Here is a 26,230-nt window from a genome sequence, read left to right as displayed (position 1 = left end):
CACTATGTGCTGGGTACTAGGTTATGGGCTGGAGATCAGCTATGAACAAGATCCTTAAAGACCTTCTACCTTTAGAGTTTGTATTTTCTTGAAGGAGACAGACAAAAGAATTAGATCAATGATACATACATTGGCAATTGATAGATATAGTTATAGATATAGATATTGATAGAGATATAGATATATGATAGAGGATGATGATAGATACATATTAGATGAGAGACAGATGATAAAGGAATGATTAGATAGATGATAAGAGAGATACAGAGTCGAGCAATATTAATGACTCTAAAGAAAAATGAAGAGGGGAGAGAGATCAGTCAGTGTGGTGGTTTAAAACTGTATGTACCCCAGAAAAACATGTTCTTAAATTTAATCCATTCCTATGGGTGTGAACCCATTTTAAGTAGGACCTTTTGATGGGGCTACCTCAGTTGTGTGGCCCACCTCATTCAGATGAGTCTTAATCCTATTATTTGAGTCTTTCATAAATGGAATGAATACAGGGAGAGAGAGAGAAAAAGCCACAGAAGCAGGAAACTGAAAGCAATGAAACCTGGAAGAGAAGGGGGAGATCAGCAGATGCAGCCATGTGCCTTGTGATGTGGCAGAGAAGCCAAGGACCACAGAAGTCAGTCTTCAGGAAGAAAGCATTGCCTTGATGATGACTGGATATGGACATTTTCATGGCCTCAAAACTGTAAGCTTGTAAGCTAATAAATTCCCATTTTTATGCCAAACCATTTTATGATATCAGCTTTAAGCAGCCTAGGAGACTAAAACAGTCAGGTCCCAGTATAAATAGGTTGATCAGAGAAACATCTCTGAGGAGATGCCCCTGGAGCTGAGACCTAGAAGAAATGGAATGTGCCAATCAATTCCTAAGCAAAAGCTTCCAGGAAGAGTGAGCAGCAAGTGTAGAACTCTGCAATGGGAATGTGCAATTTCCCTCCAACTAGGATCCAGGAAAGGTTTGGGGTTGAAGATGAAGCATGAGCTGACTTGGAGAACAAATGAGTTGCCAGATGGGAAAGGAGGGGGAGAACATCCTCACCAAGGGCAGATGCAGGCAGAGCAGGAAGCCAAGGAAAAGGAGTGGTGCACTCTGGGAGCCCCAAGTAGTTTGAAATATCTAGTCAACAGATAATTTGGGTTCTGTGCCACCAGGTTCCTACCTCATAAACTCTCCAGGCTTTTGCCTCATCTTCACCCAATTTGAACTGCCTTCCTCTACAGAAGCTTCTCCCAAGAAAGCTCTTTGTGATCAGCTGCTCCTATTAAAAACTGACCCAGCCAGGAAACATAGCTAAAGTTTTGGCTCATTTTGACAGCCTGGGATTGGCCTGGTGGTCCTGATGAGAGATAAGGCAATGGGCAAACAACTGACCTGTCCCACAGGTTCCCAGGAAGATGCCGAGTCTCCTCTGGAGATGTCCTGCCCCGTTTTTTAGCTTCGGATATGGGGGTTGGGCTTGGCTTTGCAAGAATAAGTACTGCCTCAATTTCTCTACTTGTGATACAAAGACCAATAGTTCCCACCCTCCCCCTGCTTTCCAGAGCCCTGGGAGGTTAATTAAACTGTAGCCTCTAAAGCCTAGTGAATTCCTTCAAATATGCCTTTATGCTTAATAAGATTATGCCTTCAGCAGCAGACAGAGGACAGACTTTCATTTCTACATCAGCCCTCTTTTTTTGCTGCAGAAGCAATTCCATCACACCGGAATTCACAACAGGAGGAAAAAAAACACATTCCTGATTTTACTTCTGTATACTCCAGAAACATATGGCCCACGGATCTATCACAGAGAAAGCCAGATGGGGCCAGGTAAACTGTCACCAGGCAAAAGTAGCCCAGCTGGAGGATGTTCTCCCAGAGACAGCATTAAAGGAAAGAAGGAATTAAGCCAGACTGCAAGAGGAGAAGGAAAAGAAAGTAGGGTACACACCAGTATAGACAACCACCCCTTATGATGCCCTCATCCCCAGGAGCAGGAGGCCTGGAGAAGTCGCCCATAAATAAACAAGCAACTCATCCCCTTCCCATAAACTAGCTACTTCTGCTCTATGAATTCCTTCAATGAACAGACCCACCAAAGTCTCAGTCATCTTGCTAAGAAAGTGAGTGTCATCCTTGATTCTCTATTCCTTCACAATCCAACCAGCCACTAAAGAAGGAAGCTTGTGAGGTACAAGGCAGGGCTTCAAAAATAACCTTAACTGGACCAACAAAGACCATCCTACAGTCTCCTGGAATGAAGTTTCCCACCCAACATTTGCTCCACTCTCCAGTTGCAATATCTATTTTTCAGACCCTGCTCTAAACTCCTATCTTCCCGTCTGACTTTGATGTGCAACCTACTTGACCCTTGATGGACTCTGGCATTGACCCCTTGGTTCCAGTACTGTTAGATCTCACACTGAGGGAGGCACATCAGATCCTGCCTCTGAAGGAACTATTGAGTCATTCATTCATTCAGTACTCATGAATTTAATAAATAGGTACTGTGCTCCTACTGTGTGTCATGTACTGCTCTAAGCACTGGAGATGGGTGAACGAGATGAGGAAGTTTCCCTTTTCCATGTAGGTTATGTGCTATAAACAGAAGGAATTTCAATAGGTCAGAGGTGGTTGGTGACAGTGTCTGACCACCTTGAGATAGGTGGTTGTTCCAGTTTGCTAGTGCTACTGGAATGCAGAATACCAGAAATGGATTGGCTTTTATAAAGGGGATTTATTAGGTCCCAAATTTACAGCTCTGAAGCCATAAAAGTATCCCAACTAAGGCATCGACAAGAGGATACCTTCACTGAAGAATGGCCAGTGGCATCCAAACACCTCTGTCAGCTGGGAAGGCACATGACTGGCATCTGCTTATCCTTTGCTCCTGGGTTCTGGTTTCAAAATGGCTTTCTCCAAAATGTCTCTGGGCTTGTCTCTCTCAGCTTCTTCAGCTCCTGTGCATTAAGCATCGGAGCCCTCTCTTACTTCTCTGGAGCAAACTCTGGGCTAGAATCTCCAGACATCTCCAAGCATATCAAAGTGTCAGCAAGTGTCTCTCCAAAAGTCTCTCTGAGCTGCTCTTGGGGTGTTTTGTCCTCTCTTAGCATCTCCAGAGCAAACTCTGGGCTATCATTTCAAAGCGCCAGCAAGCGTCTGGGTCGGCTCCCAGCATCTAATGTCTGTGTGTCCTAGTTTAGCATATCCCGGGGTGTTTTCATCTCTCTGCTCTCTGTGTGAGCTCCATTTAAAGGACTCCAGCAAACTAATCAAGAATGGGTGGGGTCACATCTCCATGGAGACATTCAATCAAGAGGTCACACCCTAATCAAAAAGATTAATAAATCTGCCCCCACAAGATTGCATTAAAGAATATGGCTTTTGGGGAGACAATATATCTAAACCAGCACGTTGGTCAAGGAAGATCTCTCTGAAGAGTTGATGTTTGGAAAATGAGAAAGAGCCAGTCATGCAGAGATGTGGAGGAGGAATGTTCCAGAGAGAAAAACAGCCAGTTCAAAGACCCTGAGGCAAGATCAAGTCACAGTTGAGAAGCAAAAAGAACCTGTGTGGCTGGGGCATAGGGAAAGTAGGAAAGGGGTAGTGGTAGCAGGTAAGATCAGAGAAATTCTTCAGGTACCACATGTTCTAGGGTAAGGATTTTGGGGTTTTATAAGTGGAATGGGAAGGCATTCAAAGGTTTAAAGCAAGTGAGTAATTGGTCTGATTCAGATATTTTATAAGTATATGAAAAGATGTTCAATGTCATTACCCATTAGAAAAATGCACATTAAAACTGCGAGAAAACACTTTCCACCCACTAAGATGGCTATTAATAAAAAAACCGAAAATGAGTGTTGGCAAGGATGTGGAGAAATAGGAATGCTTCTGCATTGTTGGTGGTTTTCCACTCTGGTTTTCCACTGTGGAAAACTGTTTGGCGGTGCCTCAGAAAATTAAACAAAGAATTACCGTATGACCTGACAATTCCACACTTAAGTATATACCCAAAAGATTTGAAAGCAGGGACTCAGAGAGATATTTATACACTACTGCTCATTGCAGAATTACTCACAATAGTGAAAAGGTGGAAACAACCCAAGGGTCCATCAACAGATGAATGGATAAACAAATGTGGTGTATCCATACAATGAACTATTATCCAGCCGCCTTAAAGAAATTGAAGTGCTGGTACATGCTACAACATGGATGAACCTTGAAGACATCATGTTGAGTGAAATAAGCCAGATACAAAATGACAAATATCATATGAATTCTCTTATATGAAATATTTAGAATAAGCAAATTCATTGAGACAGGAAGCAGAATAGTGGTTACCAGGTGTACTAGGGGCAGGAAAGAGTGAGTTATTATGAAATGGGTATGCGTTTTGGTTTAATATCGTGAAAATAGCCTGGAAATAGATAGTGGTGAAAGTTGACATACTTAATATCAAAGAATTGTCCACTTAAAATGGTTAAAATGATTTTACGTTACATGTATTGACCACAATTACCAATTAATTAATTAATTTCAAAAAAAGATCACGGTGATTGCTGTGTAGAGGTTACAAGTAGAAGCAGAGAAATGGTTTAGGCGATCACAGGAGTCCAGGATGAGGGGATAGCCATGAGATAGTGATCCTTCCTTCTGTCCATCTGTACTGCTTTCACCCACCCTCATGCAGCCCCTCTTTGCTTCTTTCCCAGGATATTACAGTAGCCTCTGAATTCTTTATCCTTACTCCCCAATCTCTCCCACATCAAATCAATTCTAAACACCGCTAACTGGTAAAGCATCCTAAGTTGTAGCTGTGACGACACAGCTAGGTGTCTACTCAACCCCATGCTCAACATGCCCAGGACCCAATTTGGGGGTAGGGATTCCAGGAAATCTGTTGCTTTCATGACATAAACAATAACAGACTCAGCTGGCACCAGACCTTTGTCCAGTTCTTGCCTTTGGTAGAGACACCATTCCTAGGGGCAGAGCAGCATTTGCAACCATGAGAAGGATGGTGGAACATGAAACTAGAAGGAACCTAGTTCTGATGCTTTCTTTGCGCCCCTAGAGCATCTCTGCATAGCCTATCTCTGAATTTTTTGTTAGCTGGGAAAAACAAACCCATATTTGGTTAAGCCACTGTGGCTGGGATTCTGTTAAAAACAGCTGAACCCATTTCCTTACCAGAGAGAGGAGCTAAGGAAATTAATACAGCAGTAGGACATTTTAGCCCCAAATGTACTATATCTCAAACGAAGGGAGAATCAGGTCCTGGGGAGCAGATAGGTCACTACTATGTAAGAGTTTTCAATAATACAACTCTTGATTTCTGTGGGGTAATTGCTGGAGACCCACAATCTCCATAGATGCAGATCTGCTGATGAAAGAATGCTGGGCCAATACCCAAAGGCTCAGCTCACCAGAAGGGTTGGTTCTAGAGGCCTGGATTCCCTGCCTTGAATCCAGGGCATTGTGAGCATTGGGAGACAGATCAAAAAGTGACCTCCAATGGCTTCTTCTAATGGCAAACCACTCCCATGGAAGGCTAGAGAGGGTCTAGAACCGAGAGACGAGACTCTCTCCCCAAGGTCCAGGGCTGTGATGGAGGCGCCGCACCCAGCCAGGCCAAAACATCATGCAACAGGCTGCGGAGTTGGTCCAGACTGAAGGCAGCAACGGGAGACCTGGCAGGTGGGAAAGGGGAAGTTTTCCAGCAATGGGAGAGCAGTGCTTCTCTGACTTTAATGTGCAAATGAATCATCTCCGGATCTTGTTAAAATGCAGATTTTGAGTCAGTTGTCCTGGGGGGAGGCCTGAGAGTGCATTTCTAGCAAGCTCAGAGGAGACAGGAAGTGCAGCTTTCCGGGATATCTAGGAAGCTAATGGGAGGGTGTGTGTGTGTGTGTGTGTGTGTGTACAGGTGCGCAAGTGCACACACACACATTTTGACAGTAGGGATCAGTGGGCACACAGTTATGATCAGATGAGTAAGAAAAAGAGACAGTCTCGTCTTACAGGGCTCTAATTCTGGGTGAAACTGTGTCCCCTAAAAAGGCATAATTAAGTCCTAATCCTCAGTCCTGTAAACAGGACCTTATTTGGAAATAGGGTCTTTGAAGATGTGATTAGTTAAGGCAAGGCCACCCTGGGTTAGGACGGGCCCTGATCCGCTATGATTGGTTTCCTTATAAGATGGGGAGTATTGGCCATACACAGACAGAGGGGAGAACAGCAGTGACTTCTGAGGCAGAGAACACATGGATTTCCAGCAAGCCACCGCCAGAAGCTGGGAGAGAGCCATGGAACAGGTTCTTCCCAAGAGATTCCAGGGGGAGCATGATATGCCGACACCTTGATTTTGGACTTCTAGGGTCCAGAACAGTGAGAGAATAAATTTCAGTTTAAAGCCATCCAGTTTGGGGAGTTTTGTGAGAGCAGCCCTAGGGAACAAAGACAACTTGGGCAGTTTCCTATGCAGAAACTCAAGAAATCACAGGGGATAATCCTGGGATAAGAGACTTCTTTCTCCTCCAGCACCTTTGAACCCTTGCCAGCCTCCCTCACTGCAGCCGTGAGCGCTGCAGCAAGTGGACGTGGAACCCCGTTTCTAACCTCCATCTGCGTGGCAGCAATACACAGACTCGAGGCGTTGCCCACTTCTCCTTCTGTGAAACAGTTTTGACTGCTCAGACTGAATAAGGTCCTTGAGTTCTTGGACTTGGCACAGAAAAAAGAAAACCCCAGGAAGGCAAATGCGTTCCTGTAATAGCAAGACGGGGTTCAAGCCATTTTATTTAAATACAAACGAGATTTAACCTCAGGTTACTTCCAAGCTGGTAAAGCCCAACAGATTGCTTACCTTTATGATGAGTAAAAACAATAAAACTATTTTCATTTGAAGGAAAGTAAAAGGGCAGAAAGGGCCTGGCCTTCTGAAAATTGTTGCAGATTGACTAGAACACCAAGCACACAGATGCATTTCCAAACTTAACCTGCGCCAGCAGCTCCAACACTCCAAGCCATAACAATGTTTTTGTTATTTGCTCTTAAACATGGACAGGAAAAAAAAATAAGTTTGAGACGGGAAATGGATCTGGAGGAAATAAAAAAGCTGGAGTGGATTTGGAGCTGCTCTCTCAAGCTTATCTTGAGACTGTGTGAAGAAAACACCCTCGTCTTTTCCATCTGCCCTCTGGTGCTCATTTAAGCTGCAATGAGACTGTATTTGAATAAACAGAGAACAAGAGAAATGGTTCTGAAAGACAAAAAAATAAGGGCAAAGAGCCCGACACAGGAATAACTTAGGGCTCAGAATCAAATACAAGTGTCCTGTAAAGACTGTTTCTTTTTTCAAAAGTTTTGTTTTTCTTCTTGTCTCAAATGCTGGTGTCCTCTCAAGTTTGAGATGGAAAGAATAAATTTGGAGTTTGCACCGTGTTTCACTGAAAACAAACTCTGAAAACCAAAGTATAGAAGTGTATGGAACTAAGGTAGCATTAATGAGGAACAGCAACAAAAAGTTACTGCTCAAAAGGCAAGTTTCGCACAGGCAGTACGTATGGCTGGGAACAAAGGGTATGAGAATGGGGAGCGGGAGCCAGAGAGCGTGTACTCCAGGAGTTGCTGGGGGCGCGGTATCCTTGGGCTACGTTTCATTAATTTTGCAACTTGGACAGGCAGGATGCCTCTGCAGGAGCAGGGCTACCTAGTGAAGAAAATCAGACTTGTTGGTGTCAGCATAACTTTTCTTTTCTGCAAGGACGGAGGGCTTTGTTAGTGCCGGAAGGATACTGGTATGACAGCCTGAATCAGTTGTTTTCTGTTTCTTCTTTGTAGTTCCCTGGGTAAAAAGGAAGTTCAAGCAGATCAAATTGATTAGTGAAGTTTGACCATTCCATTTTCACATTTCCTCCTTTTGATCAAGAGAGACTCCCTGAAGACCAAGTACAGTCAGTTTGTGATTGTATACGCTGGTACCCCAAAGCGAAAGGGGAGAGGGGAAGGAGGTGAGTGGCTTTGAGGCCTCGTGGGATGCAGTTAGTGATGATGTGGATGAAGATGGGTCCAAGGAGTAGGATGAGAATTAGCATGAGCAGCGGTGAGACCAGGGAATACCACCAGGACACGTTAGGCAGAAACCCCTAGATTGATTTTCCTATGACCCTGGGTTGCTGGTTCAGCTGTGAAGCCATTTGACTTGCTTGAAGAGTTCTTGGATGTTGGTTTCAAGTTGTCCGGTGGTGGTGATCCAGGTGCAGCAGGAGGCATTGGCAACAGCGCAAATGCCCCTCAGGGAGGACTCGGAGTCCTTCAGCTAAAAGGTAATCTGAAGCTAGTTAGTTATCTGTAACTACAGCTGCAAGGGATTGAGAGAAGTGGTAAGTCCTGAGGGGCTTGTCTGGTGTCAGACAGTGTTTTTTTTTCAAGTGTAGCAGTTAGGTTTTGGAGGGTGTTTTCATGGATTCCAGACTCCATCCAAGGGGCAGCTAGGCCTAAAAGGGCTCCTGCCCCTGCTAGGATGAAGCTGAGTGCTCCACGATGCCATGGGTGGAAGCAGATGGAATTGTATAGCGTGAGGCTGGGGTGTATAGAGGAAACCAACAGCGCATTGTCCTGTGGATATGACTGTGTGGAGCAAGAAAGACTGAGAAACCCTTCAAATCTACTACACAGAAAAGTAAAACCTAGAAGGAGGCAGACCTTTCCAAAGTTGGCTTCATGGTGGCAGAGAGGAAGAGGGCCAGGTTGATGGAGAGGCCAAGAGGAATTACATGCTCCAGGTGGATAAAGTTAGAGGGGGCGGGTATTAGGCTCGAGAGGGTTGTCTGAAACACGGAGACCACCTTCACTTTTGCTGAATTTTTCTGTGTAATACAGTGGGGTTTTGGAGTTGAAAGCTAAACAGGGTAGATTGTTTGGAGCGGGCTGGGGCAGGATTATATAAATGCCTGGGGGAATAGAGATGTCACCAGCGGTATTACAAGTGCCAGGCCACGGGAAACATCACTTAAGGGTATTTCCACAGGTTGAGGGGAAGAGGGCTGTGGGTTGTTAATGACGGTTTCAGCAGTTAGTTAAATTTTCTCCAGCCAAGAAGGTACATTAGTAGGAAAGGAGGACAGGGTGAGAGTGAGCTTTAGGGTAAGGGAAATAGAGGCAAAATTAAGGCAGAAAGATAATTGGTAATTGCCTATATTAAGGTTACAATGATAATAAAGGCAAGAGGCATGTATTAGTGCTAGCAGGGGTGACTTTCATCATTATCACATGAGGGCTTAGTCACAGGGAAGGTACACGCAGCCCTCCCGGGGTCCTGGGAGAGCAGTCTACTTCTGGTGTCTTCTGCTCCTGCAGGATCAGGTCTGGGGTCACGGGACTGCAATCTACATCAGATGCTGTCGGCTTCTGGACTCAGCGGAATTGCAGAATCAGGTCACATTGACTTCGGTGGTCCCCTCAGGTGGAGGAGCTGGCTTTGGGTGCGACAGGTGGATCCAGAATTCTGCTCCTCAAAAGTCTGGTAGCTGTGGATGTGGTGAGGAGGACTTGGTGGGGTCATTTCCTCCAGGGCTCAAGCCTGTGTTTCCAGAGGTGTCATTTCCAATAGATCCAATCTCCTGGAGGAGGGAAGGGCGGTGACTGGTGGCTTTGTGGAGAGAGACTCAGTAACAGTTTTATGAATTTCAGAGAGGGATTATGAGAGTTTTTGACAATATGAAGCTAAGGAAGAACTGGCTTCTGTAATTTGAGACCAAGGAGTTAGGGGCATAGGTTTACCAGCGACTATTTCATAGGGGGAAAGTTGATGAGGGACAAAAGGCCATCGCTATAAGTTCATAAGGACTAAGGGAAGGATTTTAACCCAGGAAAGAGAGAATTGTTCAGAGTTTCCTAACTGGGTTTTGATTACGCCATTAGGGCATCCGACTAACCCTGACGACTGAGGGTAGTAGGCACAGTGGGGGTGCTGTGAGATGGGTGAGGTCCACAGGAGCTTAGAGAAAGGCTGTCCAGTAAAGTGGGTGCCATGATCACTATTGATTTCACAGGGACCCTCCCAACAATGGAATAATTTTTTTAAGAGAATTTTGGTCACTGCAGTTACAGTTGCCTGTCTTACCAGAAAAACTTCAACCAACTGAGAGAACATACAGACCATAACAAGACACTTACACCTTCGGCAGAGAGGAAGCTAGATGAAATCTATTTGCTAGATTTGAAAAGGCCCCAGTGGTGGTGGGAATTTTCCAGGAGGCAAGTAGAAAGGTCGTGCTGGGTTGTATCAGAGGCAGAGGCTGCAGTGAGCGGCAGCCTGTCATGCTGCTATTTTAAAGTTGTCCCACTAATATTTTTTTTAGTTAAGTTTTTCAGCTTGTTGGGGCTCCAGTGCATCTAGGCATGAGAAGCCTTCATCATAGAAGGCTGAGACAGTCGGGGAGAACAAGGAGGCAATTTGGTACAACCCATATTCCAGATGTGATGTCCTGATGCCCACCCTGTTTTTTTAAGTTCTTAGTGTCCAGAGCAAGCATAGTTTGTTGGGCTTGTACAACATCATTTAAAGAAGGTCCTTAAAAAATAATTTCTGGCACCTGAAGAACTTGAATAGAGAGTAGTTCTCCATAGCATAGCATAGCAGCTCCTTGGTGGGCTGTAGAATCTGCTCATGTACTTTTTGCCTTTCCTCTGGATCTGTTTTACTAGGTTATAATTTACTCCGTCCCACCACTCTTACAGTCTTTCCACCATCTCTTCCACTTAAGTCCCTGAGTGTGGGAACAGGAAGGTACAAGTTTACAGTCTGTGATATTGAGAAATGAGTTTACAATTACAATATAAACAGCAACAAGGTAGACAATGATTAATATTGTCAGTGTGCTAATAAGAGTATAACTTTAATGCAAGGGTAGGTGAGGGAGCTAAGAAGAAAAAGGAGTTTATCAACCTTAACTTTTGGATATGGTCTATAGAATTTTGTAGGTGTGCTAATATGTCAGTGACATTTGCTTGTTCATCAGGTTTATAAGAGCAACTAGCAGCACTACCCATGACAAAAGTGCTGCCTTGGGCACTGGTAAGCAGATTTAAAGCCATACGGTTTTGTAACATGACTTTTCTCATTTGTTCAGTTTTTCCATTTAAAAGATTTATGCTATATTTGGTATCTTTAAGAACATGAGCAGTGAAATTAGCTAAAGTTGTTACTTGTGTTAATGCATCTAGCGCTCTAGCACTAGGTAGAAAAATGCTAAGTGGCCATTCCCATCAAGCTAAGGAGCACTTTATTCTTAGACTAAAGTGATCTTGTAAAGCTGGGAAATTCTGTGGTGCATCAAACAAAACTTTATGAATATCCCGTGGCAGGAAGGGGAATCCTAGAGTACATTTACCTGTCCAATAGTAAGGGAGATATGGCTAAATGTGTGTCTACATAAGGATCAAGCAGCGGGGGGGAGGCAAATATGCTCTGGCTTGTTTAGAGCTGTTTTGTTTTCCTGTCCATTCATTCTGCCATACAGCGATGTTTTGATCACATTCCAACGTGGACAGCCATCCCATGTGTCAGTAGGCAACTAAATTAGAAGCATTATTTCAACACACAAAGGAGGTCTGGTGCTTAGGATGCCATACTCATTCAGGTCAAGCTATCCCAAACAGATCAGATGGGCAGGTCTTGTTTACATGTTCTCTAACAATAGAAATAGCATGTTGAACAGAGACAGAATAGTTGTAAAGAGCATTAGAGTTAGGTAGTTGCTACCTTGGGGGACATGGGTAATTACCAGTTATTATTTAATTACTCCAGTTAACTAAAGACAGTGGGAGAATATTCCATGGAGGCAAGAGCTACTTGAAGCTGGTACATATCCGCATACCCAACAGTCAGTCTGGTTGTGGAATGACGCCACGGCCACAGCTCAATTAAGGAAGACAAATGAACTAAGATGAAGCAGGAAAAGAAGTCTAGGGGCTCAAACAAATGTTTAATGGGTACCCGAATAGGAAGGCCTTCTCCAGGCCTTCCTGTAGAACTTTCTTCCATAGGGCCTAGGATATCTGCTGCTAATAGGTGGGTGTTATGCTTACTATTCTACACATGTTGTCCCTCCATAGGAGCAGGCCTTCGTGTCAAATGCATTTTTTTAGGTTCTCATCACATCACTCCAGCAATTATAGCTCCAGGAGATATGTTCTTTGTACAGTTGTAGCACAGCATCTTTGGGCTCCTGGAAAACAGGAGACAGTGGGCTCCAGGTTTCCACCAGACTGTCCTATAGTGCCCTCCAGCATTTAGCAACAGAGCCAGTCTGGAGGCAGTGTCCACTGAAGAGTCCAAAGCAACTGAGCCCTTTCTGGCAGGCAGAGCTACAGGTGTCTGTTGTAGCAAGATATTCCATCCAGCTTTGGGGCATGACCAGAAGATGTGGCTGATATCTTTATAGTTTGGGGGACCACAGTACTGGGTCTAACCAATAACTCAAATGGGGAGACAATATGCACCATACCAGGAGCCTGGTTTAAACATGCAAGTGTCTCAGTTAAAACAGAGGTTCAATTTCTTCTTCATGTTTTTACTGGGGTTATGTTAAATAACAGGTAGAACATAATTTGTATACATGCTTTGTTCTTTTTTAAAGTACCCACCCCCTTTTTTTTTGAAGATGAAGCTTTGACTTGCAGTTGAACTTGAGCACTTTTAGGGAGGCTTAGAGTAAAACAATGTTATTGATAAGGAAAGTTGGTTGTTTCTGTGACATACAACTTCTTTAAATAATTAAAACTATGACTAGAAATGCTATATTTTTTTAATATTATGTAGATCAGTAACTAACAGAAGGTTAGAAAATCTCTTAATTTTTATAATATTGTTTAAATATTTCTTATGCAACTTGTATCAAATGAACAACCATTTTAGCACTTCATTTTTTTAAGGTGAAAGAACAAATCTTTTACAACTGTTTGGAATAAAAAGACACCCTTTAGGGTTTGACCTTGAGAGAGGCAAAGTGTTAAAATTTATGAGGTTTGAAACCATATTTGTTTCCTTACTTAACTAAAGGTAAGGAAAATATTTAGCTTTTTCAAAAGTGAGAAGACTTGAGGGAGTCGGGGCAAGATGGCAGCATAGGGAGGGATGGAATTTTGTTCATCCTCCAGGGCAGCTAGTAAATAACGAGGAACTGTCTAGAACAACAGTTTGGGGGACATCTCTGACCAGACACACATAGTTCATAAGTCTGGAATGGGTGGAAGTGCCGAGATCACAGCACAGAACAGTAAGTCAGTCTCCCAGTCTGTGGAGGCTTGTGCCCACCACTGGCACAGCAAGCTGCTCTGGAATCACATCACAGGGGAAAAGAAACAGTCTCTACTATAAGCAAGGGAATGTGGCTCAACGAAGCTCCAACTGCAGATTTAATTAACAAAGTCAGACTGCTGAATACAAGGTCTGAGCACAGATAAACCCGGAGAAAGTATGAAAAGAACCCAGAGCTCACTCAGTGGCAGAAAGGAGGCAGGACTGATGGGAAACAAAACAAAACAACAACAAAAAAAAAAACAGGCATTTGGAGTTGGCTGGCCCCAGAAAAGGAGTACATAGAACCAAATACTAAATCTGGTCTTGACTGATGTACTGGGGGACTGGGGACCAGCTCTAAAAGGTTTTTGTTTTTTTTTTTACTTTTTAGCATAAAGAAAGCAGCAGGCTTTTTCAGTTGTCAGTGTTGCCCAGGCAAGAGCAGACTTAAGGAATATCTGGGGGACAAAGTAAGAAGTGAAAGAGATAATTAATTCCCTGAATGGTGAATCTTCCCCAAGAAAGGGGGCAGCAGGGCGAGCCTAACTGGTGGCTCTCATTCAGAGAATTCAGACCTCAGGGACTAGAAAACAGAAACAGTTTAAGCCTGCCCTCTGCCTCAGCCTCTGTCTCAACCATACCCCTGACAGGCACAGGGTCTGCTGAGAATTAAAGACACCATACCACTTTATGCCAGTGGGAAGCTGCAAGCTGACAAGCACAAGGATAGGAAAAGCACAGATTCAAGAAGCTTCATAGGAAAGACAGGCAACCAATGGGGTCTTATCCCTAGTGAATCTTGATACTGATTACACACTCTTCCTGAGTCCTGGGCCTATCTTCTCTGGGAAAATCTGATTGGAGTCAAGCCTATCTGGGGAGACCCTCCTCAAAAAAAAATCCATATGGGCAGGGCAAGAACCAGAAAAACAAGAGCTGAGAAATTCTGATAAGTTAAACAGAAGCTGTGCTAGAGGTCTAGGATAAGTTGAACTGAATGTCAAAGAATAGATAGAGAACAATGATAGACAACAAGAAAACCCTAGGTAAAAGAGAGAAAACAACCTCCAGAATTAACAAATCAAGGAAATCAGGTGCCAAAACACCAGCAAAAAATCACAAGTCATACCAGGAAGCACAAAGATATGGCTTAGTCATAGGAACAAACTAACACTCCAAATGAGATACAGGAGTTGAAACAACTAATTAAAGATGTTCAAACAAATCATCTGAATACAACGAATTAGCAGAAGTAAAATGTGGCTAAAGAGATGAAGGATATAAAGAAGACACTGAGTGACCATACAGAAGAACCCGAAAGCCTGGCAAAATTTATGGGAATAAAAGTCACAATAGAAAAGATGAAAAACACAATGGAGACATACAGCAGCAGATTTGAAGAGGCAGAAGAAAGTATTAGTGAACTAGAGGACATGACATCTGAAATCCTACACATAAGAGAACAGATGGGGAAAAGAATGGAAAAAATATGAGCAGGGTTTCAGAGAATTGAATGACAACATGAGTTGCATGAATAAACATGTTATAGTGTCCACAAAGGAGAAGAGAAGGGAAAAGGGGCAGAAAGAATAGAAGAAATAATCACTGAAAAACCATCATTGACTCAATAAGAAATAGAAGACCTCAACAAACCAATTACAAGTGAAGAGATTGAATCAGTCATCAAAAAACTTCCGATAAAGAAAAGTCCAGGACCAGATGGCTTCACATGTGAATTCTACCAAGCATTCAAAAAAGAATTAGCAGCAATCATGCTCAAACTCTTCAAAAAAATTCAGGCACCAGTATACAAATGCCTATTCATATCCCTGCTTTCAGTTCTTCCAAGTATATACCAAATAATGGGGTTGCAGGATCATATGGAAACCCTATTCTAAGCCTCCTATGGAACCACTACACTGCCATCCAAAGGGGCTGCACCGTTATACTTCCCTACCAACAGGGAATAGGTATATCTCTCTCTCCACATCTTCTCCAGTATTCATGAATTGCAGGGAATGGAGGTGGCCTAAGGGTACATTGATGGGTGAATGGAAGGGCAAACTGTGGTGTACACATAAAACCAGATATTGAGCAGCTGCAAGAAGAAATGAATTTGCAAGGCATGCAACTAGATGAATGAAAGTTGAGGAAATAATATTGAGTGAAATAAGCCAGAAATGAAAGGACAAATACTGTAAGGCCTCACTAATACAAACTAAATATAATGAGCAAATGCTTAGAATTGAATTTGAGAACATAGGTTATCAGGGGATAGAATGTGAGCAGAGATTTGGCAATCAACAATGCAGGAGTACAGAATATTCAGTAAGCCTTATTATAAAGGTTCCTAGAATATAAGCTCTTACAGCAGTCACATCTATTCCTGAGTTTTAACTGTTATTTAAGAGATGTTTATTTGGTACAAAACTTATATTCTCTTTAGCACAATATCTAATTTAATCTGTGTGGTGATTTTATTTAAACAACATAGTTAACGGAACTTAAAATAGGGAATGAGATCTTCTTATTCTGTACAGGTTAATGTAATACCCCAACACATCCCAGGGTATTTTGTGCAGAAAATTAAAAAGTATTTGCAAATTCCTCTTGAGGGACTGGGGAAAATGTGAAAATATTAAACTTCCCCACCTGGAAAATGTCTGATATTCTCACAAGTATTAGGGACTCCCAATTTAATAAGTCAAGCCCTTGATCTTGTGGCTGCCCTTTGCAAACATTCCTGCAAAAAGAAGCTAATCCTACTCATAATTATGCCTAAGAGTCACCTGCAGTGAACCTCTTTTGTTGCTCAGATGTGGCCTTTCTCTCTCAGCCAACTCTGCAAATAAACTCACTACCCTCCCCCCTACATGGGACATGACTCCCAGGGGTGTAAGCCTCTCTGGCAATGTGCGACATGACTCCCAGGGATGAGCCTGGGCCTTGGCATCATGGGATTAAGAAAGGGGGGAAAAGAAATGAAACAAAATAAAATTTCAGTAGCTAAGAGTTCTCAAATAGAGTTAAGAAGTAATTCTGGAGGTTATTCTTATGCATTATATAGATAGTCCTTTTTAGTTTCCAGTGTATTAGAATATCTGGAAGGAAATACCTGAATCTGTTGAACTGAATCCAGTAGACTTGATTCTTGATGACAATTGTATAACTATATAGCTTTTCTCATGTGACTGTGTGATTGTGAAAACCCTAGGACTGGCATTCCCTTTATCCAATGTATAGGCAGATGAGTAATAAAGACTATATATATATATACATAATAGGGGGGATAAGAGGCATGGGATGTTTTGGGTGTTCTTTTTTTATTTTTTTCTTTATATTGGAGTAATGAAAATTTTCTAAATTGATTGTGGTGATGAATGCACAACTATACGATGATACTGTGAGCCATTGATTGCATACATTGGATGGATTATATAGTAGATGAATATATACTAATAAAATTGCATTTTAAAAAAAAGTAAGAAGACTTCTTTTTAACAAACCAAGGATATGATAAAGTCAACATAAAGTACAAGAAGTTGTTCTAATTAAACAAAGACGTTTTTTGCCTTTCTACACTGATTATTCAGAAAATCTTTTTATAACTTCTTACTAAAAACAGATTAATGCTCTAAGAAAACTTTGTTACTTTAATAGAGAGAAAACTAAATTTTAGTTGCATCAACATGTATTTGATACTAAGGCTTTAAAAATATTATAGGTAGGCTCATTAAATTTTACCAACTTTGACCACAAGATTTTCTGCAAACCTTTTGCAACTTTTTATATCTATTCAGGCTTTGTCCTACATTTTCTTCTTTTCTTATTTTGCAACAATTAGTCATTTAGGACACTATTACTACCTTTTTCTTTTAATAACACATCTTGTATACTTTACAAATTTAAGTTACTAAAATGTTTCTGGAGACTATTTTTAATCAAATATCTTACAACATACAATTACTATCAAAATCAAACTTGTCAGAATAATACTAAATACTTAAAACACTTCAGTCAATGCATCTTTGAAACAGTAATATACAATCTTTAACAAGAATGGGTGTCATATATAGATATTATGTTGTCCTATCCTTAATTTCAGTTACCTTAGATTTGATTTTGTGGGGGAGAACATTGGGGTTGGGTTAAATGGGCTAGTTTTTAAAGGGATTGGCAGGGACTGCACAGGAAATTGGGTTTGGGGAGGGGAGAAGAAAAGGGAGAAAAGGTTTTGAGCAGTCCTCTGAGAGAGAGAGAGAGAGAGAGGACCACCTAGCACAGTAGGAAGGGAGAAAACTAAAGCAGCTAGTGAAGGCACAGTTTTTACTTTCCATTTGCTGAACTAGGAGCCATTTGTCAAAAGCATCTCATTTAGCAAACTTACTTTTAAATTTGGGGCTAAGTTTCTCCTTGAGATAATTAAGTTTAACTTGATCAAAACATCCTCACTGGGGCCAAGTAAACTTGGGGTCATTAGAGGTTAATTTGGCCCTTTTTTTTTTAGAAAGGAACAAGAATTTGTTCCAAAATCAGAAAACATAAAATGAGAGGCCATCCTTTGCAGAAGTGCTTCCCCAGAGTCGACTGCCTGGCTGTGTCCCATTATAGCACCAGAAGAACCAGAGAGAAACAGTAGAGAATTCTCTAACCTGATGGCCAAAAACAGAGGCTTTACCAAAGGTCCCAACCAGACTTGAGTTCAACAAACAGATTTGACCTCAACCACAATGTGGCAGGAGTTCAAAGTTCCAAAAAGGGCTAGCCAAGGTAGCCAGACAAAAAACCAGGAGATGATGGGACACACAGGATTCCTGCCAGTACCAAGCTTGTCCCAGAGCTGCCATCCTGGTGTCACCCTGGTGTCCACCTTTGAATCCCACTTCTGACACCAGACTGTGTCATTGAAAACAGACTCTGAAAACCAAAATATAGAAAAAGCTTATTGAACTAAAGTGGCAGTAATGTGGAACAGCAACAAAAAGTTACTGCCCAAAAGGCAAGTTTTGGGCAGGCCACATATATGGCTGCTAGGAACAAAAGGAGGGTTTGGGAATGGGGAATGGGAGCAAGACAGAGTGAGCTACAGGAGTTGCCTGGGGCAGGATGTCCTTGGGCTATGTTTCATTAATTTTGCACTTGGATGGCAGGATGTCTCTGCAGGAGCAGGGCTATCTGGTGAAGATAAGCAAATTTGTTGGTGTCAGCGTGACTTGTTTCTTTTCTGCAGAGGTAGAAGTCTTAGCACCATGAAGGATTATTAGTGTGTCAGCCTGACTCACTTGCTGTTTATTCTTTATAGTTCCCTGGACAAAAAGGAAGTTCAATCAGATCAAGTTGATTAGGGAAGTTATACCATTCCATTTTCACACACATCACATTGAGGTCAGGGTCTCCCTGGCCCTTCCAGCCTAGCAGGACCACAGCCCTGACTCCATCTTGACAGTTGCCAAGAAGTCAAGCCCAGTGAGGCAGGGAGGACACACCTGCCTTCTCCTTCCACATTTGCTCAATATGCTATTGACCTTGACCATGGACTTCACTCTAGGATTCTAGGCATAGTTCTTGGCTAGCTTCTCTGGAGCCACACATAAAAGTTTCTTTATGAGAAAAAGAAATTCCCTTTTATTCTGACATCTTAACATTGGCATAAGTCAATGAGCTATCCTGTTAGCAAAGAGCTCATACAGACCTGAACACATCCACATCAATCTCTGTTAAGGAGGAAAAGCAAAACTAAATTTTGGTATGGTTGTAGGATTGCTGGATGTCTTTGAAGTAATATATCAAAAAGTGAAACTAGATGTTTTCAAATAATTTTTATCAAACTTGTATTGTGAATGTATATGTGCTGTGAATCAAGAATTTTCTCAAGGAGGTGGGGAAGGGATGGTGAGCAAGGAACTGGAGAATTGCAAGGCTTTAAATCAATTTGCTCTTGAGTTGCCTTCAGGCAGCAATCAGAATCTAGCTTATCGGTCTCAATTTCAGCTCCTGTTAAATGCACCTTTCATTGTCAATTACACCCTGAAAAAAAAAAAAAATGAGGAGGGCTATAAGGGGCGTTCCAGGTGAATAAATACAATTGATAAGAACCAAAAGAAAATATTAGTTTTCACATTTCCAAAGCGTGATGTTTTATGTTCAGCTTCTCTGATAATAAATAACAGGAACTCACATGACAGATGTGCTCCCAAAGTGTGATTTATAAAACAAATTTATAAGTGAAGACATGATAGATGAAACTAAAGAAAATAATTGAGAAAAGGCACATGGAGCAAGACCAGTGGAAGGGCTTCCAAGGACCTCCCAACCTGCTTCAGGGCTCCTTTCTGAAGAGCTGGTACCAAGCCCTTGCTATTCCATTTTGAAAACACCCATCCACCAGGAGAGCACAGTCTGGTAAAGAAGATAAACAAGTAAACAAAGAATCACCAACTAGCATGACAAGAGCTGAAACAGTGCTACCGATGGACAGGGGATGTTATGGAAGGAGTGCAGGCCCATCTCCACATTGGGAATGGTGTATCAACACAGACCCAGGAGGTGATGCCTGCCACCTGGGCTGAGTCTCCAGTGATGCCTCCCACCTGGGCTGAGTCTCCAGGTATGACTGGGACAAGCAGAGAAGCAGCATCCCAGGCAGGGAGAACACGGAGAAAAGACCCAGAGGTGAGAAGAAGCAACCTCGGACCAGTCAGTTGGTCCAAGGAAAGATGATCACAGGGCATTTGTGTGCCAGTTTGAGTGTATTATGTCCTCCTAAATGCCATTATCTTTGATGTAATCTTATGTGGGCAGACATATTAGTGTTGATTAGATTGTAAATCTTTGAGTGTTTCCATGGAGTTGCAACCCACCCAAATGTCGGTGATGACTCTGATTGGATGGTTCCTGTGGAGGTGTGGCCCCGCCCATTCAGCATGGGCCTTGATTAGCTTACTAGGGCACTATATAAGCTCAGACAGAAGGAGTGAGCTTGCTACAGCTAAGAGGGACACTTTGAAGAAAGCACAGAAGCTGAGAGAGTAGCTGCAGATGAGAAACAGTTTGAAGATGGCCATCGAAAGCAAACTCTTGCTCCAGAGAAGCTAAGAGAGGACAAACACCCCAAGAGCAACTAAGAGTGACATTTTTGAGGAACTGCAGCCTAGAGAGGAACATCCTGGGAGAAAGCCATTTTGAAACCAGAACTCTGGAGCAGTTGCCAGCCACGTGCCTTCCCAGCTAACAGAGGTTTTCCAGATACCATTGGCCATCCTCCAGTGAAGGTACCCGATTGCTGATGTGTTACCTTGGATACTTTATGGCCTTAAGACTGCAACTGTGTAACCAAATAAGCCCCCTTTTATAAAAGCCAATCCATCTCTGGTGTTTTGCATTCCAACAGCATTAGCAAACCAGAACAACCTGTTAGAGAATATTAGGCAAGGAGGCTGGAACGATGGGCAAAGGTTAAATCTGGCCTTGTGTGCAGTGAGGATTTGTGGAGGTTTGGAAAGCTGAGGAGGGGCTTTTGGTAGAATCACTCTTACTGTGGAGTGGGCATGAAGACAGAAGCAGAGAAGCTGGTACAGGAATTTGGATGAGAAATCTAAGTAGGCACCGAGGAGGTAAGAGTCAATGGGAGATGACAGGAGAAGCAGGAATGGTAGGTGTGGCAGCTGCCTGGATGTGGAGTATTAGTGAGGTTGGGAAGTCAAGGAGGAAACTAGGTTTCTGCCTAACCCCATGGTGGGTGTACCATCCTTTACCCATCCAGATTCGAAGGATGGCTGCCAATGGCATACACAGAGGGTGCAAGACATTATCCAGTTACAGGACCCTCCTGAGATGGCAGCCAGAGAGAGTTTTCACAAATGTAAGAGCAAGTACATCAAATCAATCCTGGCTTAAAATCTGACAAGCTCCCTGTGGAGTGAGTTACTATAACTGTGCATTGTGGGAACACAGATTCAGGGCAAGACAGAGACTTTGAGCAAATGATCCCTTTATTACTCTCACAGAATAAACAGTCCAGAAAGGGAACATAAACTTTGTCACTTACTCGGCACCAAGAGTAGAAAAGAGAAGGGAAAGAGGTCCCATCAGGGCCAGTCTCCCAGGGTGGCCAAAAACTGCTCTGGCAGCTCCGCACGCCCCACTTGGCGCAGGAGAAGAGAGAGCAGTCTATACTGTCTGAGTGTGGTTTCTATCCACCTGGCGGGTGGAGGGAGTTGGGGGCCCTGCCGATGAGAATTCTTAAGCTGATAAACATCAGAGGCCAACCTGGGTCATGTGCCCATCCAAGATGTTTAATTTTGATTGGGGAGGGATGCTGCAGGGGGAGGGGACATACTGTGTATCCGTCAAGATGGCAATAAGACAAGATGGCGCTCCCACTGGGGCAACTGAGGAGAATGTAATAATGGGACTCTTGGCTGAGATGTGGGCAGGAAGAAGGCAAACGTGCAAAGGATGGGGCAGCTCCCCAGAGCTAAGAACCACCAGAGCCTTTACTTCCCCAGGTATAAAGGACAGAAGGGGGTAACCAGCGCCAGAACCCAGAGACAATTGGTCCATGATCACCTGCAGGAGCAGGGAGCCTCCGTGAGGAATGAAGCCAAAGTGCAGCCACACAGCAGGGTGGGGGCCTGAGGACAGCTGCCCTCACCCGCGGGCGATCTACAGTCAGCGCCTCTCATTGGGTGAATCCAACCGATGCTGAAGGGGCGGAGCCCAGGGAACACGATTCCTGCAGCCCAACCTCCCAAGCAGAAAGGGGGGAAATGGTGAATTTTGGGTCTAGTGGGGCAAAAAAGGAAGCTATCCCGAGTGTGGTTTTTTATTAGCACCATCTGAGCCATGGACAAGAGGAGAAAGACTGATTCAACAAAGTGATCCTGGATAAACATAAGCAACGTATTGCCACTTTGCATACAGATTTACCAAAAGAGACTCTTTTGAGTTTTTTCCATACACTCTTTATGGCCCCTTTGGAGTCTGGCCTTCTCTTTCTTCCTCATGCCCCACCAGTTTCTCGCTACCCTTTGCTTGTCAGAAATCACCCCAATCTGCAGAGTCATCCCTTACATTTGGTGCTGCCTCACATTGTGGTACAGAATCAACTGGAAAAAGCATAAGGCTCTAAGAGTCTCACTGAGCTCAAAAGCAGCATGAGACAGTGGAACAAGATTTGAATTTCATGCCCCCATCACCTGGGCTGCAAGGTGAAAAATGCAGAACTTCTACAGCCCTTACCTTAGAAATGGCAGAACTCAAGCTCAGAATCCCGGGAGTGATTTGATCTGCTCTGTTTTCCCCACTGATCTGGGTGTCTGCTTTTTCATCACAGTGTTAAAGCCTACAGGCATGGGTGCACATATTCCAAAGATTTGTTGAAACTTGTGGTTTGTTTCTTAAGCATCTAATTCTGTGGTTTGCCCCGTCTTCATGTCACAAGGACAATCAAGCATTATGTATTAAAAAAATTTTAATGTAGCCAATGTTTAAAGTTATTTTCTTAAAGTAACAGAAGCTGGGGATGGGGACAAAATTTTATATTCAGTCTTCTTCTTGTCTAAGCAGAAAACATTCTAGAGGAGTGGATGTCCTCCAGTGTAGGAAGGACTTGTTAGTGAAAACATTTCTGCTTTTAGGACCTGTGCTCCAGGAATTGGCAACACGAAGCACATCTCACCCCCAAAGTTCCAGGTACCCAGTAATTGTCATTTACTACTGGGTTTTCCTATCACCATTGAATGATGCTTCCGTAGAAGGACCTCTGTTTCCTGCCATTTGCACCATTGAAATCAAAGATCCATGCTGTACCCTGAGAGAGATTCAGCAGGGCTGAGTCAGTGCCTCTAATGGATTAAGTAGCAGCAACTAATTTAAAAGTTTTCTTGGATCTGAGATCTGTCTGCCAGCACTGGCCAAGGTTTGGGCATTTAAGACCTGGCAGTGATGGTACTTCTGAGGCTGCTGTGGATAGGTAAGAAGAACAGTGGAAAGAGAAAGAGAGAATGGGAATATGAGAGGGAGCAAGGAAGGAGAAGAGAGAAGGGAATAAAATGAGGATTTAAATGAGTGGTCCCAGATCACTCATCTTGCAAGTGGAAGAAACAAAACTTAGATTCAAAACTGGGCCTACTGGACTCCAAAGTCCTTCTTCTTTCCTTTATAATGGGATTGCTGAGGTAAGGAGCATTGTCGTCAGAGGCTAGCAGCAAAAGAAGGGCTCTCTCGTAAGACGAGTTCCCAGTTGGTCTATTAGTCCCATTGATTTCCCAAAAGAAACATTTTTTGTAGACCTTAGTGTATGCCAGATGTGGGCTGGGTTGTTGGGCTACAAGAATGAACGAGATTTAGTTCTTACCCTTCAGGAACCCACAATCTAGTAGGGAGATAAATGTGTGTGCAAATAACTAAACCCCTCAAAAATGTGGTAAAGGCACTGATAGAAGCGAGTACAAAATACCATGATATCAAAGATGTAGTGGTAACACTTGATCTAGAGAGTCCAACAAAAATCCATAAAGATGGGCATATTTGATCTGGGCTTTGGGGGTGGTTGGGAGTTCAGCACACAAGGGCAAGAAAAGGTATTACAAGCAAAGGAACAGTTTCTCCAAAAGACAAAAATAGAGCACTGGTTTAGAAAACAAGAAATTCCCGCTGCTGGAAAGGTTCAAGCAGAATATACACAACTCTCTTTCAACAAGAGGACAGTCATAGCAAATTCTGCCTCCCCCACAAGTTCAAATATGGTAAAGGAGTAGAGGGCATGGCCTCAAAATCAAACAGACACTGATTGGAAACTTGACTCTTACATGGGCTGTGAGCCTGGGGGCAAGTTACTGAACCTCTCCGAGCCTCGGTTTTTACACTGTGGACTCTAACTCCTACCTCATAGAATCACTGCTGGAATTAAATACATGAATGGCAAAGAGCACTGAGCACAGTGTCTGGAGCGGAATGAATCCAGTGTGCATAACCATGAGCAATGACATTATTATTACAGCAAAAGGCAGGCAACGCTGGAGGTAAATAACTTGAACCCACTCTCAGCACCTAGCCCAGCTACTGTCAGGTGCAGGGACAGCAGCCTCAGGGGAAAGCAGGTCAGCACGCACTGTAGACCAGGGCTGGGACCAGGGTGAGAAAAGTGATTTTGAGTCATGCAAGTGCAGGGTCAGATCCCACCTTCATTTAAAGTTTTGGTATTTTGTTCATCATGGATTTTTTTAGTACTAATTTTGTTTTTTTCAAATATTGCAGTAAAATATTATTTATCTTGATTACCGAGATTTTTGGTGTCACCTTGAATTTAGCACTCAAGGTAGATGCCTGGGACATCTCAGCCTGGGCCCTGATCTGCCATGGACCCCCCTCCCCACTCACAGACCTCCCCCGTCCCCACCAGGCCATTCCCTGATGCTTCCTGTGCTGAGCACCCCACATGAGTAGGTGGCCCGTGTGAGTCCCAACCTTTGCCTTAAGATTCTCCTTCCCGGGACCCTCTGGCCTGTGCCAGGGACCCCTGCAGTCCCAAGACCAGACAAAACAGCTCCTAGGTCTGGTGTTGTCTGACTTCACTTGGTTTGTTTTCCGTTTTCTTTTTTGCCTGCCCTATGATGAATTTTATAAAATAAATTCAAAACTTTAGAGCTGAGAGCTCCCCACTAGAAAATCAGCCTGAATTGTGCTTTTACCCTGGGGATCCAGAGGAGTGAATTGAAAAGCATACAGAAAAATTGCATCACCTCCAAATGAGTAGACTTGATACAATTGTTGCCAAGAGCCTGGGCTCAGAGGGCCAGTTTTCCAAGTGTAAAGTGCAGCAGGCTTCCACTCGACGCTGGCAGGGCGTGTTTTGCAATGTGGGGACACCTTAATAAGCTTTCGCATGAGCCACTTTCTTTAAGTCCTGGTCCTGCTGACTTCTCTCCCTTGGCACAAGTCCTCAACGATGCTGTTAAGTCATTCAGTTCAAAGAACTCTTATGGAGATCAATTTTACTAATGCACACACAGCATAATAGAGGCTGGGCTGTTGTGGAGAGGCAAACCTCTTTAAAAAACAAAAAAAAATCAGGAATTACCAGGTGTTGTGGCCTAGAGATAGCATCCCTGTGGAGTAACATTTCTTGACTTTGTGCTTTGCAGAAAGGTTACAACTATTTATGTTAGGTACAAGCTAGGCATGGAAATTAGAACTGCTGCACAGCTTATAATGTGACGCTTGCCAGGATTTCAATGAGGGCATCAGAGTCCCTGAATTTCCAATGACAGTTGTCACTCAGAATTGGCAGCAAGAGCTATTTTTTTTTTCTCTTTCTCTATTTTATATAGTTGGTTCTTATCAGAGCCACGTGTTCATGATTGGTTTACCGATTAGCCCTTCTGTTATCAATTTTTATATTCTGAATGTAAACAGTTACATTGTGAAGTCTGTAACTTAGCAACTATCTGACAAGATGAAGAGTTAGTTTAAAGACAAACCTTGGTCATGTGTAATGACTTATTCAAAACATGCAAGGTTAATAGAAATCAGGAATCAACAAATGGCAAACTGCATAGAAATGAAAAAAAGTGTTTTAAAAGTTGAGGGGCTGGCCGACTCCCAGGGTTGTAAATCTCCCTGGCAATGCAGAATATGACTCCCGGGGATGAATGTGGACCCGGCATCGTGGGACTGAGAGTATCTTCTTGACCAAAAGGGGGATGCAAAATGAGATGAAATAGTTTCAGTGGCTGAGAGATTTCAAATGGAGTCGAGAGGTCACTCTGGTGGACATTCTTATGCACTATATAGATAACACGTCGTAGGTTTTAATGTATTGGAATAGCTAGAAGTAAATACCTGAAACTACCAAACTCCAACCCGGCAGTCTGGACTCCTGAAGACAATTATATAATAATGTAGATTACAAGGGGTGACAGTGTGAT

Source organism: Choloepus didactylus, chromosome 3, assembly GCF_015220235.1.
Source record: "Choloepus didactylus isolate mChoDid1 chromosome 3, mChoDid1.pri, whole genome shotgun sequence".
Lineage (NCBI taxonomy): Eukaryota > Metazoa > Chordata > Mammalia > Pilosa > Megalonychidae > Choloepus > Choloepus didactylus.
The sequence above is the reverse complement of the archived record's forward strand: the minus strand, read 5'-3'. Positions refer to the sequence as shown.